We start from the raw sequence: 15,969 nt of genomic DNA, 5'->3' as shown, positions 1-15,969 counted from the left end.
GGACAATATTTCTACAAAACAAAACATTCAGAGATCCTGAAGTCATTATTTACCCAAACAAAACCAACACCAAAAAAATCCTCACTACACCATTGCCAGTGGTGGACTTATGTTTGTCCACCATTTTTAATAGGAAAGTGTACTGTGAACAGATATATCTCAAGAGTTTCCCCAATAGTTCACATCTATCCTTGTGACGTCAAAAATAAAACAAACAAAACCAGCAACCATGTCCAACAGACATTCTCCTACTAGTGCCTCCATAACTGAGAACTTCTCTGTAACCTGATATTTATGAGATGAGAACTAAAGTCCATCTTTCTGGTGCTAGACCCTGCTGGTCTAACAGATAATAATTCCAGTTCCTAATTAGCAGACACAGGAAATGATGAAGCATCCATGATGACAGGGAAAAGAGTCAGTGTGTGTGATCATATGTCCCTGCAGATTGCTTTGTATCTTAAGCGACAGCTCCTTGCTGAAACAGGCTAACTCAGTGGAAGACTGCCAAGCATGCTGTGGTGAGATTATCATCTTAGTAGTTATTTATAATAAACTATCTTCAGCAAGTAGCACCTTTTTTGGTATGAAAAAGTCAAGGACAATGTATTTTCCTTGCAGTATAGAGATGTTCTATGGGAAAAGGTGCATACAAGATCTAGAAGCATTATTCATTTGCATATGAAGAAACACTTCTGAGGAATATTCTCCAGTGTGTTCTATAAACTGTTCAACACCACTAGAAAAACCACAAAATTACCAGCTACTAGAAAATAAAACCTGCAAGGGAAAATACATGGACAGACACGACAGCAACCATACCTTAGAAAAAGTCTCTTGATTTGCCTGCATCCTTAATACTTCTGATGCTGAAACAGCTACCACAACATGGGAGTTATCTATGGAACCAAGAAAAATTTCTGGCCTGAGAGATGGTGTTTGAGTTTCACATAATTCTTCAGTGCCATTTCTTTGCAAGTGCCCTGTGCAGAAGTGCTAGACTCCCCTAGCTTCAACCAAAAAATCTCCTGGATGGGGCCAATGGAGCAAGAAGGACTGAGTAAGGATGAAGTTACTGCAGAACAGAGCAAACAGTCTTCACACACAAGCCACGTTTTATATGCATCCCCTCCTCCCATCACCAAATTGCAACTGGGAAAACATACCTGTGGGTTGACTACTCCCAAACTCCCACTCCAGTTCTTAGGAACATATGAGGAAAGTCATACCTTTGCAGGGCTACCACAGAACAGCATCTAAGACAAGGATTCATTCAAGGGCAGCTGTAATATTATTCTTTGAAAATCCTGCTGAACAGGCAATAGAAACCATGAGAGCTCTGATTATGAAGTTCTGCTCTGCCATGCCCATCAGGAAGCAGGCTTTGGTATTCTAGAGCTTCCCAGGCTGCAGTTACAGCAAGATATCTCCAAATGCTCTGGGGGAATAAACCCAACAACAAGAACCCCAAACCCGTTGACCAGTGTATGACTGAGCTGACAGAAGACATATCACTAGATTTCTAGCAAGCTTATTTAGAAATTCTTTTTGTGCAGATTTAGACAGTCATGTAACAGTATTTGGCTCTTAAAAAAAACAGTGTCACGGTAATTTGCCACTAGCTTTAACCAAATAGGAAAAAGAAATTTTAATAGGACATCACTGCTAAAAAGAAAGCAGAAACAATTACAATAGCTATCTACAGTTTCTTAGTAATTACAGAGTTTCAAAGTCTACACAGTATCACTTGCAGTATTTCATACCTTTCTGCATTTCCCAGCTGCAGTACAATGTTCTCAAATGGTTACAGCTTTTGAACAAACTGTCTCTGCACTAAAGCCAAAAGGATCTACAATGAAACTTCATCTGAAGCTCAGGACTTTCACATGACTGAACGCTTCTCTTTCTCCAGATCTGCTTAGCCCTTCAGCCTCCCCCCAGCCCCTTTTATAATCCATCAGACGTGCCTTTGGAGTGCACTTCACTTGTTTAAAAAAACAAACAGGTTCAAAAAGAGAAAGAAATTAAACCCTGCTGGGCTGAAGTTTTCAGATGACAAGGCAGAAGGTAATCATTTAATATCAAGTATGAAAGCAGCATAAAAGGACAAGATACAGAGGGGAAAAATCTATTTAGGCTTCCTGCACTGGCATGAAATGGCTGCTTTCCTTCTTACTGCCAGCTCCCATGCTTCATGTTGACATTACACATCCTGTACTGTAGATCCACCCCCATGCTGATGCTTGCCCAACAGAATTATCTCCTGCGTCACAGCAGTGGTAACAGAACTGCTGGCTCTGCAGATCTGAAAGCACCATTTCAATGCTTAATACATGCAGCAACTGGACACACTACCAGATATTCTGGGTTGGTTTGTGGCACTCTCAGCACTGTATTACTTGGCCTAACCTTCTGTTAACCAGATGGTCTGTTCTCCCTTTGGGACCCAACCATTAAACTTTATTTTATTAATTTCTACCAAAATGCAGGGACAGTTTACAGCACTTGTGTCTGGTTTATCTCCAACAGGGTTGCTAAGATGAAAATGACCTAAAAATAACTGGAAATGCTGCTTCACACCAACAGAGAACAAGATCTTTTGGAGTAAATATTTAAATCATCTGCCAGATGAACTACCATAGCAGTATGAACCACATGGATAGCAACTTGTATTATGTACACATATACAAAGGTGCACACTCCTGTCATTGTAAAAGGGCCTAGGCTGCATTTTCCCTGATCCAAAGCACCTCTGTCTTGAACAGGCATTTACCATATTAGTATCTATTCAAACAAATCCCTTAATCAAAAAAAACAGTGTGAAAAACCATGGCTTCCAAAACCACCGTAGTTAGTGATGGGACTCCAGAATGCATGAACATCATCTACAGGCAGCACAGCAACATGAATGTTCTCACTGGAACACCCACAAACTCGTATGAAATCATACTTCAGGGACATGCCAGCATTAATTGAAGTAAAACTTGCACATTTATTACATACATGCTCCCCCTGTCAAAATGCGAAGAGTGAGAATGAAAGCAAGGGAGCACATGAATGAAAGTGCAAGAATTATCTAATGCATAAGCTCCTGCTGGCTCTTGCAAATCAGCTACAACCATGCCCTCACATGCAACCACAAATGAACATCTCATGTATGTAGGTGGTAGTTGTTGAAAGCTAAGGGCATCTTCTATTCAAGATGTAATTTCCAAACGCCTCCCTGAAAACTCCACAAGAATTAGTCCATGCAGCTAAGGATTTCATCTTCAAATGTTTACTCACAGGAGTTGCTGCAGTGAAATTCAAAATCAGATCACAGCTACTATTCACATGAATAAGCTTTTACAGTATAAGAGCTTTAGCCCCCATCTTCTGTTATCTGGCAAATGTGCTACAGTAACAAGAAAATGCAACGGTACCTGAGGTCTGACCTATTAAAAAGCATTTGTTAACATTCCTAACAGTGGCCATGAGGATTCATTAAATAAATAAATAAAGTGTACATGCCTGCACACAAAACAAAATCCCAGGAATGTAAGAAGAATCCTGTAAAAGTTGCAGTTTTGTTGCTTTCCAAAGAAAATAGGAAGCCAATCCACATAAAATCTAACCATAATAAATCATTAAAATCTGTTCTTCATGGCTACCACTACAGTGCAGTGCTTCCAAAGCAAGGCTGGATTCACTGTTCAGATTGCTGCACACACGCATTTGTCTGAGGCAGTCTTCTCAAACCTAAAGCTCCAAATGTCTGCAGGCTGAGATGTCAAATACGTTTAAATAGGACAGCACTGCTATTATCCAGCTTCTCACATGTGACTAACTTCTGATGTGGAAGGAGATCACAAACCATCTTATTCACACCACTTGGGCAACTGAAACTGTCTTTTGGTCACCCATTACTAAAATTCTTACTCAGACACAAATACCCTCCAATCTGAATGTCAACAGATCAGCAGGCATTGCCTTCAGATCATAAGCAGGCTGCTTATTTCACCTGTAAAGAGGATTAGATGTCTTCGCACATCAAGGAAACAAGCATGAGAACAGACTGTGTGGCATTTTAGCTCCATCTATCTTTAAAATTTCCCCAAAGAGCAGGATTTTTTTTATGTCCCATTTAAGTTACTACCTCATCATCATATGACTGGCCTCCACTGCCATGACATACAAAACTTCAGTATATGGTGACAGGCCCCCCAGAAAGTCATTCCACAACCTGAAACATCATCTACCCTTCAAACACACTAAAAATAGATTCCTCACCCCCTTGAGGTCTCAGCAGCCCATCTGATATTACAGTACAGTATTAACAAACCTATGTAGACATGAATTCTTAAAATAAATATCTTCAGAGATAAGACCAGAATACCAGCAAGCAAATTGTATTCCTGTACACCACTGAAGTAGCATGGGTGAACCTGTGGAAGCACTGAAGAACCATGGAAGGCAAGAAGCATTTCATGTTCATTTTGCAATTGCACACCACATGCAACCTTTGGTCAACCTGTCTGTCATCCTGCCAAGTGACTTCTGACTCAAGGCTTTTGGTCTGAAAGACATTTTCTGAGTGCAACCTCAGCAGTTTTTATGTGGTTCCTTGGGAGAACACCACACTGAAAATCCTGTATTCCTCCCCTGCTCCACAGTGGAAGGAGAGCAGCACATTTGTAGAGGGTGTGGAATGGAAAATTCATTGTAGTATATTATCATCTCTGTAATCTGATAATTTAAAAATAATTCAGGTTTACTCATTTATTCATGCAGCTGGGAGACCCAAATATATTGACTCACTCTTTCAGCAGCTCCAGTGAGTAATATAGTTATGCCCTTGGAGCCAGGGATTTCAGGTCTCACACATGCACGGATAACCTGGCAGGAGAAAACTGCATGCTCCTGAGAAACAACAGCTTCTTCTCAACCTACCAGGGTGGAAACACACCGGGAGCCAGCACCACCAAGGGGTTAAATACACGAATCCTGCAAGCCCCGAGCTGAGAGCTGTCCTATATGTTGATTCACAACATGGCCTTCAGTCATATTTACCTCCAGAAGGCCTGATAAAGTCCTCCTCTGCCCAGGTCCTGGTGCTATCGCACACTGGGCTGTTTTACACCATATGCTTGATCACAGACAAGAGAACTTGACCTCTATACGACCTGACATAGCTGAAAGCTGATATGCTTTCTCCCCACTGCCCTCCCCCAACAAAGATAAAAGGTCATTTACACCAAAAGGAACCGGTCCACACTGACTTCAAGTTACATGAATTCAACTTTTGGGATGCACTCCTGGCCAGGAACCCAACCTCCTTCTCGAAGGGCTGCAAGCCACAGCCATCTGAGAGGGCAGGAACAATTCAGCAGTCAAGAAACTAATTAACCAGGCTGAGAGCTGTCTGGCTGCTCTCAGTTTTCCTTCAGCCATTTGTTAACATTTTTACACTTGTCAAGTTATTTAGCTGAGCATGATAGAAGCACAGTTTCAGAGCCCACCAGTGCTGGAGGTCCTATATACTGCAGACAGAGCCACCCACATGTAGACAAGGAAGGGAAAAACTGAAATGCAAGATCAGAGCTTCCAATCAAATAAGGAGAGAAATCATTCCAAATTTGTTCATATTGACATTTATTTATTTTTCGGACTATACCACTTATCACATAACACAGAAGAAAACAGGATAACTTCTTATGGCCATTGCCTTCCACACTTTGCTGCATTACCAACTAAACTAAGTAGATACTGTATACATAGTTAGTTTCTTCTTCCATACTCACCAAAAGCAGCAACACACCTGAGAACAAATGAGCAGTCAGAATGACAGCAGTGGCATAGAAACAGTGGCAGGTAACTCAAGTTCCTATCTCCCAACTGTTTGCAAACAGCAGAGCAGGTCTGTTCCAGTCTCAGACACCAGAACCACTGCAAAAGGAGATTTTTCTTTTTTTATCAACATATTGGTCTGTTTCAACATAGATGGCTACAGAATCGAGCACCAAGGTCTTAATTTCCAATATCCCTGTTAAATCCTAATTATGCCTATTTTACTGGGTAGATGGATGGATGATTGAAGTAATTAAAAAAATAAAGAGCAAGATTTCAAGGGCTGGACACTAATTCTTTGGTCTCCTTAGTGATTGGTCAGACAGGTCTAAAACCCTGTTATGAAGAGCCACATGCCCACATATCTAGCTGAGTCTGACTGGAACTGAAAAACCCAAGTCTGAGTTAAATAAATATTCAGGGGCCTCTCTAAGTTCTCTGCAGAAGCAGTTTGCTGAACTAGAGATGAACACTCATGCCTGATTCACTGCATCCACCTCAAGACCAGCACTCCTCCAAGCTGTCTCACAAGTTTAGCCCTGACTGGAGTGTCCACTCTGTTTAAGGAAAAAAAAAAAAAGAAAAAAAAAAAGGGAAAGGAGGAACAACCACCACCAACATAAGCCACCTTCACCAATCCCTCTAGAAGTTCTGACCGAGGAACTATTTGAGCTGTCAATTTAAGATGAACAAGAGGGAGGCAGAAAGGAAAAAAACACTTTTCAAAATTATCAGGCAGCTGAATTCTGGCACTTGGACCACAGCAAGGCCTTTATTAATGATCCCTTTCCCAGCTAGAAACTAAATTAATGTGTTCAGCAAGTCAAAGGCATTAGAAGGTAAATGCACCACCCCGCATGTCACACTCATGCTGGACTGAAATCTTCCAGCACATGTAGTCTTTCCTTAGCTACTCTTCTTTATTTGATAAATAAGGAGAAAACTCAAATGTGGGCTGCTGAAGCACAGGTTCTGTGTGTCAGATTCCCCCATTCTGCTCTTTTCTTTGCCAGCAATGAGAAGTCTAGGGACCATGTGTGGGAGGAATGTGTTTGGGTCCTGTGATAAGTAGCTATTGTATTTTGCATCCATTTGCATGACAACAGTCCAATCCTGTATTACCCATCTTCTTCTCAAAAGGAATATCCTGTGATGCCTTCTTTCCACAACCACTGATACCACCCTGAAGCAGCGCTATTTGAACCTTAAGAGCTGCAAGGGGGAAGGAATAGTTTGCTCATTCAAGAGTTTGCTCATTCGGGCAGTGCAAAGAAGCCCCTATTGTCCTACAAGGCCACGGAAACAGTGACCACATGTACATCAGAAGATTCCATTTTTAGCATCTTTCAAAACAAAGTCTTCTCTTTCACATTATCACGAGCATACTGAATCCTCAGTCTTCCTATATCATTCTCTGCAATGTCTGCTTTGTTTTGTCTTGAAAAATCATTCTCCTGCCTCTCTACCCCACGCAATTGCTCTATTAGCAGCAAGTTTCCACTACATATAATTATGGCATGCCTTAGCCTACTTTTCTGTTTGCTGAATAGCTCTGCCTATTTTCTACTTGTGCTGATGCTACCATTTACTTTTCCTGACACTCTAATCCTTGTATCCTTTGAAGGCCTGACTTCCTCCACCACGACAGCAGCTGGGGTTCTCAGGCCCCTTTCCAGAGCTTTTTAATAGCAACAGTAATGCCATCGCTGAACATCCCACTTCTTAATCTTCAGGTCAGCATAGAGCCTGTACCTGTAACAAGTGCTGCAAATTCACCGTCCAGTGCTGCTGACCACCTATTATCTAAATGACTAGCAAGTTATTAATTGCATATTCCTGGCATTGAAAGAAGTAAAAACACAGGCACACAATGCAAGCACCTAGCTTCTCCCAAAGGCATGAAATAACTCTCCAATTTTCTGCATAATCCCAATTAGATTGTCTTATTTTCCACCAAGAAGTAACAAGTGACACACTTCAACAACTGAATTCTTAATTTAACTTGTTCAAAACTAACAGGAATAGTCCAGTGAATCAAGTGTTCTCTCAGAATTATTTGTCCTCAACACACTGGCCTTGCAATGATTGCTACCCTGATAAGCTCTCAGTAAGTCCTTCCTAATCACTCATGACATTGATGCTGTGCCTACAGCTCTTTATGCTGACATTATTAAACATGTATTCTTAAAGAGACTGTACTTGACTCCACTCAAGAACAATGACTGCATGTCTTGAGATGTCTTATTTCCATCTTCTTTAAATTACCACATAAACGTAAACTGATTGTTTTTCTTGAGGGATCTTACCATCTTCTACCCAAAAAGCTGCTGTGAGCACAAGTCAAAAACCTACTGTATTCCCCCTAGACCACAGCTGTGAAGATCCATAATTATATCACAAAGAATAGCCAAAAATGAATTGGCTTTTCGATCAAGGGGAAATAAAAGGCATAGAACTGTTGCTGGGTCTGGGACTGATGTTCTGATAACCAGTGTGTCTCAAAAATTACTACAAAGCAATCACAACCAATGGTGAGGGAATGCTCTTTTTCAAACACTGCTTAAAGAAAAGTTCCTTCAAGTAGTGATTAGGGAAGGATATTTTGAGTTACTGCAGTTAACACATACTGCCTCAAGCTGAACAAAGCAACTGTACCAAGATCTTCAACTCCTGAAGAGCTGAAGAGAACACAGAAAAAATTGAAATTGTACATAAGACTGTATGTTTCAAATGTAAGACACCAGAAATAAAGACTCCTTTTCCCCATCTCAAACCCCCTCTTTCAAACCCCTTCAGAGTTGTGTTTGTACTGCAACATCTGGCACAGCTTCATAAAACTCAAGAGATGAGGGGCAGACTTTAGATCTTTGGTATTGTTTTTAAAGTTAAAAGAACAAAATGGAACAAAACCCAAAACAATATCATGTGTCTTTTTATTTACCTATGTGTTCAACTTCCCAAACACAAGCTGAAAGCAGAAGAATGCTTCCAAAACTCAGGACACAAATGAAGACTGCATTCTATTAAATCTAGTCCCCTCATTTGGAAACTTCTACTAAAGCCTTTTTACTACAACCAACAAGATAATTATCATAAGTTGAGCTATCTCCCTTCCTCCCCCCTTTTCTTCTTTCAGCACTGGCATACAAACCATGCTATTTTAACTTCTTTCCTGTTCTCCCAGTTCTTCTGGAACATTTTATTTTCAACAGTCAACTCATTTGGAGAAGTGCCATGCTGAAGTTCAACCGTTTACAATGTTAACTGTGTCTCTGCCAGCAGCTGAAGACTTGGATCACACCACCTTCTCCAGCACCTCTTCATTAAACAATTTGAGTTCCTCTTTCTGAGAGGTTAGCAGATGTTTAAGCAGCCTTCATTCTCATCATACTCTTTTTTTCCTTCAGAGTTACTCTCACTCTTTGAAGGGTAAGGTGGCATTTCTCATCCCCCCCTCAATTAACACGTCACTGACCTCCTGCTCACCTCCTATGGGCCCATATTATATTTTAACATGAAAGACTTCCATTAAACAAACCCTTTCAGACAGTTTGCTTGATTATTTAGTACTCTAGAAGGAAGCAACTGTTTGAAAAGCAAGCAAGCATTTAGACTGATGAAGTTCAACATCTTTACTGAAGCCAGCAATTAGAAGTTCATACTTGATCACATCTTGATCAAGTATGCAAGTTAAGCAAATCATACAGTTCAGCAGCAGCAGACCGTTTTCATCTGGAACAAGTTCAGAAAATACATTATTTAATTTCAAAATAGAGACATATCTGTGAAGAGAGCATTTACATTATTTTTCTACTACAATGGATTGGAAGTATAACAAAGGATAAGGAAACAAAATAACATGAAAAGACACAAAGACATATTGGCCTTCATAGACCTTTCCTGATCCAAAATAGGATCTCCTTCCGCTACCAGTATGCTTCTTCAAATCACACTTTTCAGTATTTCACTTGGGGTTTTTGGATACTACAGGTTTTGTCCCTAAGGTTGCTTAGTGATAGCTTCATAACAGGACAATGCTAGTTAATGAATACTACACGGCTATTCACCAGTTTCACACTTTTAAGTCCTTCTGCCATAGTTTCTTACTACAAAGCAGTGTTGTTCTGCTCAGTTTAAGAAATTATCCACAACACCACGCAGAGAAAGTGTTACAGCAAACTGGAGCAACCTCAATTTATACTGTAACTCTACACATGTTGTTTGGAATAATAGGAAAACTCAATAGGAAAAACTCATTTACACTTGTTTCTGGGAGTTCCAAATGTCAAGAGACATCTTTGGGCTTTTCTGAAGTAACCTTCCTCAAACTGTAAGTTGTACTATTATAAGACTTTAGTTCTTCCCATTTCCTTTTTAAGGCTAAAATTAAACTTGTCCATTCCTTGGGGCCCAGAGGAACATCTGCCAGATGTCCAGACATCTATGTTGAACACAGTTCTTCTCCAATACTTATCAACTCTCTTTTCAATCACTCATGTCTTCATAAAAGTCAATCCTCCTTTAAGTCAAAGTCCACAACACTAAAGCATTTGTTATAAACTTCACTGAATTGAAATGATAATCTGTTTTTTCCACTTCTGCTTGCAGTTGTTCTACTTTCCTTTTCCAGCATCCAATTACGTACTCATATTCTTCACAGTCTGAGCACACACAACATATTTTTAGTTTTCCTCTTGTAATAAAAAAAAATTTAAAAATTATGGAAGGAAATTCTAAGCATGACATTTTAAATTTCTCAACAATGTAACCCATTATGAACCCAGTAAAAATGTATACGGTAATCATACAATTTTTAAAAAGTTTTTAAAGCCATGGTCCATAGGCTATGTCTAATGGGGTTGAGAAAGGCAATTAAGAAAAGCAAGTTTATATACTGACGAATAAGCTATGAATGCAGTTTCTGTCAGAGTTTGCACCGTGAAAAAGTTCTGAGTGCCCACAAACCAAAAGCAATTGAAAGCCATTGTCTGAATGAAGAAATTTGTGCCTGATTAAAAGAAACATTCTAGTCACCACCATGACATGAATTAAGATTATCTTTTTAGAGTTCCTTTAAAACTCACTGTTTTGGGTTTGCAGGTTTTTTTAGATCAGTTTTGTTTTAAAAATAAAAGAAGTCCCTCAGCTAGTATTTTAACAGCAAGGTGAACTTCAGTCTCTCTGGGCAGAACTACAGCAAGAAACATCATTCACAAGAATGTCATTCACTAAAGGGATTTCAGTCTCATGGTGAAGAAACCCCCCATAGAAATAACACCACTCTCACTCCAAACTATTGCATTGACGTTGGTTTTTCTAGGGTGTCTGTCACCACAGGAGGAGGGTAAGAGGCCCTCCCATAAAGATCCTCAGCTTAAATCTCAAACTTGTTCTTGGATTGCACATGCCATGTTCAAGAGCAATGTATCTGTAGGGCACATTGTAGTGCAAGCACTGAGTTGACCTCTCAGGAAGTAAGAGGAGATTCACAATTCTGAGCTATGAAATACAAGCAGCTACCTAAGACTGCATACAGTCGTATTATACAGGGGATGGATATTTAGGATCTGACCCAAACAAGCAAAGGTCAGTGGGGACTTTTTCAGTTTCTTCAGTGGCTGCTGATTTAGACTTGTGCAGAGATTGCAAAGTGCATCAAAGAACATCACCTCAGGGGGGAAAAAAACCAACAAAACCCAACAGTTAACCTCCTTCTTTACTTTGTCAAAATCTAAGATTAAACATACCTGAAATGGTACGTTCCATGGCCCACTTCTGAAAGATGGAGACAACCACAGTATCTCAGTCATTTGGGTGACATACCAGCAACCAGAACTTAAGGAATGCACAGTTGATAATGCAATATCCTTCCCAAGTGTATTAGATTATATACTAAACCATTTCTTCCATAGCAAAAATAAAACAACAGCATTGATTTTAACCTTGCAGCAGCTGGATCCCAAGTTCATCACTAGTCATTGCAATCCTCCAGTCTTTCTGTTCTTTTTGCACATCTGGGAGCGTGTTCTGACTCAGATTGACTCATCCTCTGTCTTATCACTTACACCTTCCATATGTAACACATCCCTTCTTAAACTCTTCAGAGTAACCTATGTAGGAACATTACTCATACCTTTCTATGGAGCTGTGCCTTCAAGCTCAGTAGCACGGCACTCTAGTATCTCCTTCATGCATTTCAGCAGGTAGTTTGAATTTTTTGAGGAACTGCATCTGCTGTGCAACTGATGTGCAAATTTAAGTTGGTGGGAAAAGAGCAAGGCCTGGTTTGAATCTACTCAAAATTATTTCACATTAAAAGGTGGGTTAAAAAGAAGCATACAGATTCCTGTTCAACTGCTATCTCACTTTAAAGATCTTAGGTTTCCATAATGACATTAAAATCATAACAAGAATGTTGCCATAAGTTTTCAGAAAAAAATATTTTAAGACACCAAAAAGACAGCTGTGAAAACTGTTTTGTTTTTTCCAAGAGAAATTATGTATGTTATGATGCTCTGAGGAACCTACTAAAAGCTTGCCAGTATCATTTTAATGCAACCTAGTGACTGGGGAGAAATATTCCATCTTAATTTAAAATACATCCAAAAGAAGGAATGCTCTTGAAAATCAGATGTTAAAAATCCCAAAACTCAGGCATCACCATCATCACCTAGAAAAAAATGACATTTGATGATGTTCTTTGGAAGAACCTGAGCAGCCTCAAGCTGCGTGCACTTACCTCCAAATGCTTTCAAAAATCTATAAATATATGCATATATACATTATTTCTTTGGCCAACTGATCAACCTCCTAAATTCTGTGGTCTTTAACTGAAGCAAAATGTCTAGAAAGGTGACCTCCGCTTGAAAGCATAAGAGCAAAAAAGCCTGAGGATGTGTTTCTCTGTGTGAAGGAGAATCTGAGCAATTTCCTCCAATCCTCATTTCCTGATAGCATGAAGTCAGAGAGAAGACCCATCACAATGTTGTACATTGAAAAAACTGAAGAAACCTTAGGGGAAAAAATCATGATTAAGCCAGCTACTGCCAGCAAAGCTTCAAAACATGGAGAGACATCCACGATGTTAGGAGCACTTCCCATCTCAGCTTTGTCTACTCTCTCTCTCCTCCATTTTCTGGTGGAGCTAGAGAACATGACATGGCTTACCTGACTCAGATCACAGCTCTCTGCCAAACTAGGCACTTCCTCTTAGACATGCAAGCAGCTTCATGAGACAAACAGACCCCCACAGACACACACAAAAGCAGCAGCAGAAAGCACTCAAACTTGAAGGTCTTTCTCCTTCCAAACACCACAAAAACGAATGAAACTTTTCCTTTTTCTCCCCCAAAAGAGGGAGGTGAGGGGGGGAGAAATCCTATCAGATCACAACTACATGAAGCTCCAGGAGGATCTCTCTGTGTGGAGAATAGAAACCAGAATGCTAAGAGGAGCGGCGGGGGGGGGGAGAAGAAGGTTACTCCAGAAGACATAAAGAGCCTGTAGACTGTGTGTATGCATGTGTGCGAGAGCGAGGAGAAGCTTTGTGTTGTGGAGCCTGGACTGGAACCAAAGCAGACAGCTTGCAAATGGAGGACAGGGAGATAAAGAAAAGGAAAGAGGGGGAGAGATAGGGAGAAAGCTGCTCCGGGTGGTTGAGAAAGGGGCAGGGGAGAAAGCGCCTTCTTCCTCGCCTGGTTTAAAGGTAGGGACATCGGGGAACTGAGCAAGAAGAAGTGGGCTCCTTCCCCTTCCTTTCTTTCCTTCTCGCTCTCTTTCTCTCAAAGGAGAGCACAAGCGTGTGTAATGGCTCCTGCTCTCCAGCTGAACGCTGTCCTCCTCCAAGCAACCTCCTGCGGGCACCACCAGCCCCCCAGCCCCAACGCCGCCGGGGACCCCCGCATCCCAACTCCAGGAGAGCCGCGGTGGGGGCACCACCGCCGGGGTGAGGGACCAGCCTCACCAGCGGGGAGGAGAAGGGCAGCGAGAGGGGACGAGGAGAAAGAGGAGAGGAAGAGGGGGAGAGAGAGAAAGAAAGAAAGAATGGAAGAAAGAGGTCACCCGATTGCCTGGGTCGTGCCAGCACGGAGCTTTTCTCTCCTCCGTGTCTCTCCCGTCTCTGATCCAAGTCCACACGCACAGCACCATCCAGACCTCGCACGCACACACATCTCCTCTCGGGCACCCCCCACCCCGAAAGCTCGGCTGATATCTCACTTATCTCCCAATATCCCCCCCCCCCCTTAATGCAACAACAAAAAATTAATTAACCGCCTTCCTCCTCCTCCCACCACCACCACCACCACCACCAGCACCTCCTCCTCTTCTCCTCCTCCATGCAAGAGACTTCTCTCTCAAACAAAACACCCCGCTCTCGCTCCCCTCTTTTTTTTTCCCCTTCCTTTCTTTCTTCCTCCTTCCTCCCTTGACCGAATGAATGGATCTCAGAGGATGGTGGTGGAAAGAAAGAAAGACCGAAAAGACCAAACAAAATATATATATATACACACACACACGAGAGATGATCTCACCAATGCCAAACCGGAGATGGGTTTTAATTGCAAGAACTTACAGGAGCGTCCCGGCACTGCTGCTCTTGCTGCTGCCTCCTCTCCTCTTCCTCTCTGCCTAGCTCTTCTTCTTGTTATTGTTGTGGAAGTTGTTTTGTGAGTCTCATGTGCTCCTTGCCAGGTCTCAGCAATGGAGGATCGCCATCTTTCCCTGCTTCCCCCCCCCCTCTCCCTCTCTCTCTCTCTCTCTCTCTCTCCTTCACTGGTTTGCTGCAGCTGCAGATGACCTGAGATATCCGTCTCTCTCTCTCTCTCTCACTCACCCTCTGTGTCTCTCTCTGAATAATGAGCAACCAGAGGGAGAGAGAGAAAGAAGACAATCTCCTCTCCTACCACACAAAACGCAAGAGCACCAGGGGGTGCAAGAATCCTTTCTAACAACAACAACAACGTGTAGGGGAAGAGGAGGAAAAAGAGAAAGAAAAGAGAAGAAAAGAGAGGAGGAAAAGGCAAGAAGAAAGAAAGGGAGGGAGGTGGAAGAGGAGGGGGGAAAGCAAGCAAACAAGAGAGAGATCCAGGAGGCAGACAGATGGAGGAGAAGATGGTAGTGATAGAGGAGGAGGTGTTGAAGATGAAGGAGATTAAGAGGAGGAAGGTGGTAACAAAAAGTTAAGGTTTGGGACACTGAATCACTCACAGGCCAGGGAGGAGGAGAAGAAGGGGAAAGATCTGAAGAGCTTCCCCTTCCAAGCTGTTGCCTTCACAAAGCTTCCTCTGCAGGAGCGCTCAGCAGCTCCTGCAATGCTGGGGGAGCCGCTCGGATGGAGAGCTCTGCTAGGTCATACCTCTCTTCCAGCCATGGCAAAAACCGGTTTCTGCATGCAGATCTGCCCCTGAGGTGATCCCTCAGACACATCCATCTAGAGGCTAATCTTCCCTGAGCAGGGTAAAGAACATAAATGGAGCTGGAGGTTGCAAAGTATAAAACCAGATCTACCACGTGGTTGGTTTTTAATCCCCCTTCCAGCTCGTATTTGATGTGGAGAAAGGAGACTCGAATTGTCCATTTCTGGCACGTATTTTGAAGTCTACTCCCGGAAATAAAGACAGTCATCTCCAGGTTTTTTATTTCTCACAAGCATTTAGGAGAAAAGAGAGCTTGTACTACCGAACACCAAAATCACTTCCTACGTTGGTGAAACGTTTTTGGCTGCAAAATAAAATAAATAATTATACTTAAAATAACTTTTATGCCTTCCAACACCTAGTTGTCTGCTCCTTTGTGACTGATTGTTTAAAACCGTGGAAACTAACGATCAAGGCTCACAAAGAAAGGTATCTTTGTGATGAAGGCAAGCAAGCAAAGACAAAGCGGCTGTAGCCTGCATTTTTAGTCTCGTTTCTATTAAGCATTGTGCTGAGCTACTTCTTTTGCTCGACATCCCCCCCTCTCCCCCTCCAGTCTTGCTACAGCACCAGGTCAGATTCTTTCTAGGGTTATGTCTAGCACTGGAGTGTGTGTGTGGGGAGGGGGGGGGATTAGGGGTTATGTGCAGACTCAGAAAATCAATACAAGGGAGTGAGGCAAAATCAATTTGAGCACAAGGGCATGACTGGTATTGGAACATCACTG

At 41.8% G+C, this 15,969-nt stretch overlaps 1 protein-coding gene across 5 annotated transcripts in view; it reads right to left on the bottom strand.

Moving 5' to 3' along the window:
• Nucleotides 1-15,086, bottom strand: part of ZNF462 (zinc finger protein 462) — a 90,331-nt gene extending 75,245 nt beyond the window's left edge. For 3 of the 5 annotated variants that reach the window (XM_087742375.1, XM_087742379.1, XM_087742380.1), the window contains exon 1: nucleotides 14,399-14,540. The gene's annotated coding sequence lies outside the window, so the exon portion shown is untranslated. Of the gene's footprint in view, nucleotides 1-12,993; nucleotides 14,026-14,398; nucleotides 14,541-15,033 lie in introns of those variants that run through there. The other 2 variants (XM_087742378.1, XM_087742376.1) reach the window with 2 other exon arrangements.
• Nucleotides 15,087-15,969: the final 883 nt, after the last annotated feature.

This window comes from Nipponia nippon, unplaced genomic scaffold, assembly GCF_047370975.1.
Source record: "Nipponia nippon isolate SJK-2023a ecotype South Korea unplaced genomic scaffold, ASM4737097v1 scaffold_8, whole genome shotgun sequence".
Classification (NCBI taxonomy): Eukaryota; Metazoa; Chordata; class Aves; order Pelecaniformes; family Threskiornithidae; genus Nipponia; species Nipponia nippon.
This window is presented reverse-complemented; position numbering and strand designations above follow the sequence as displayed.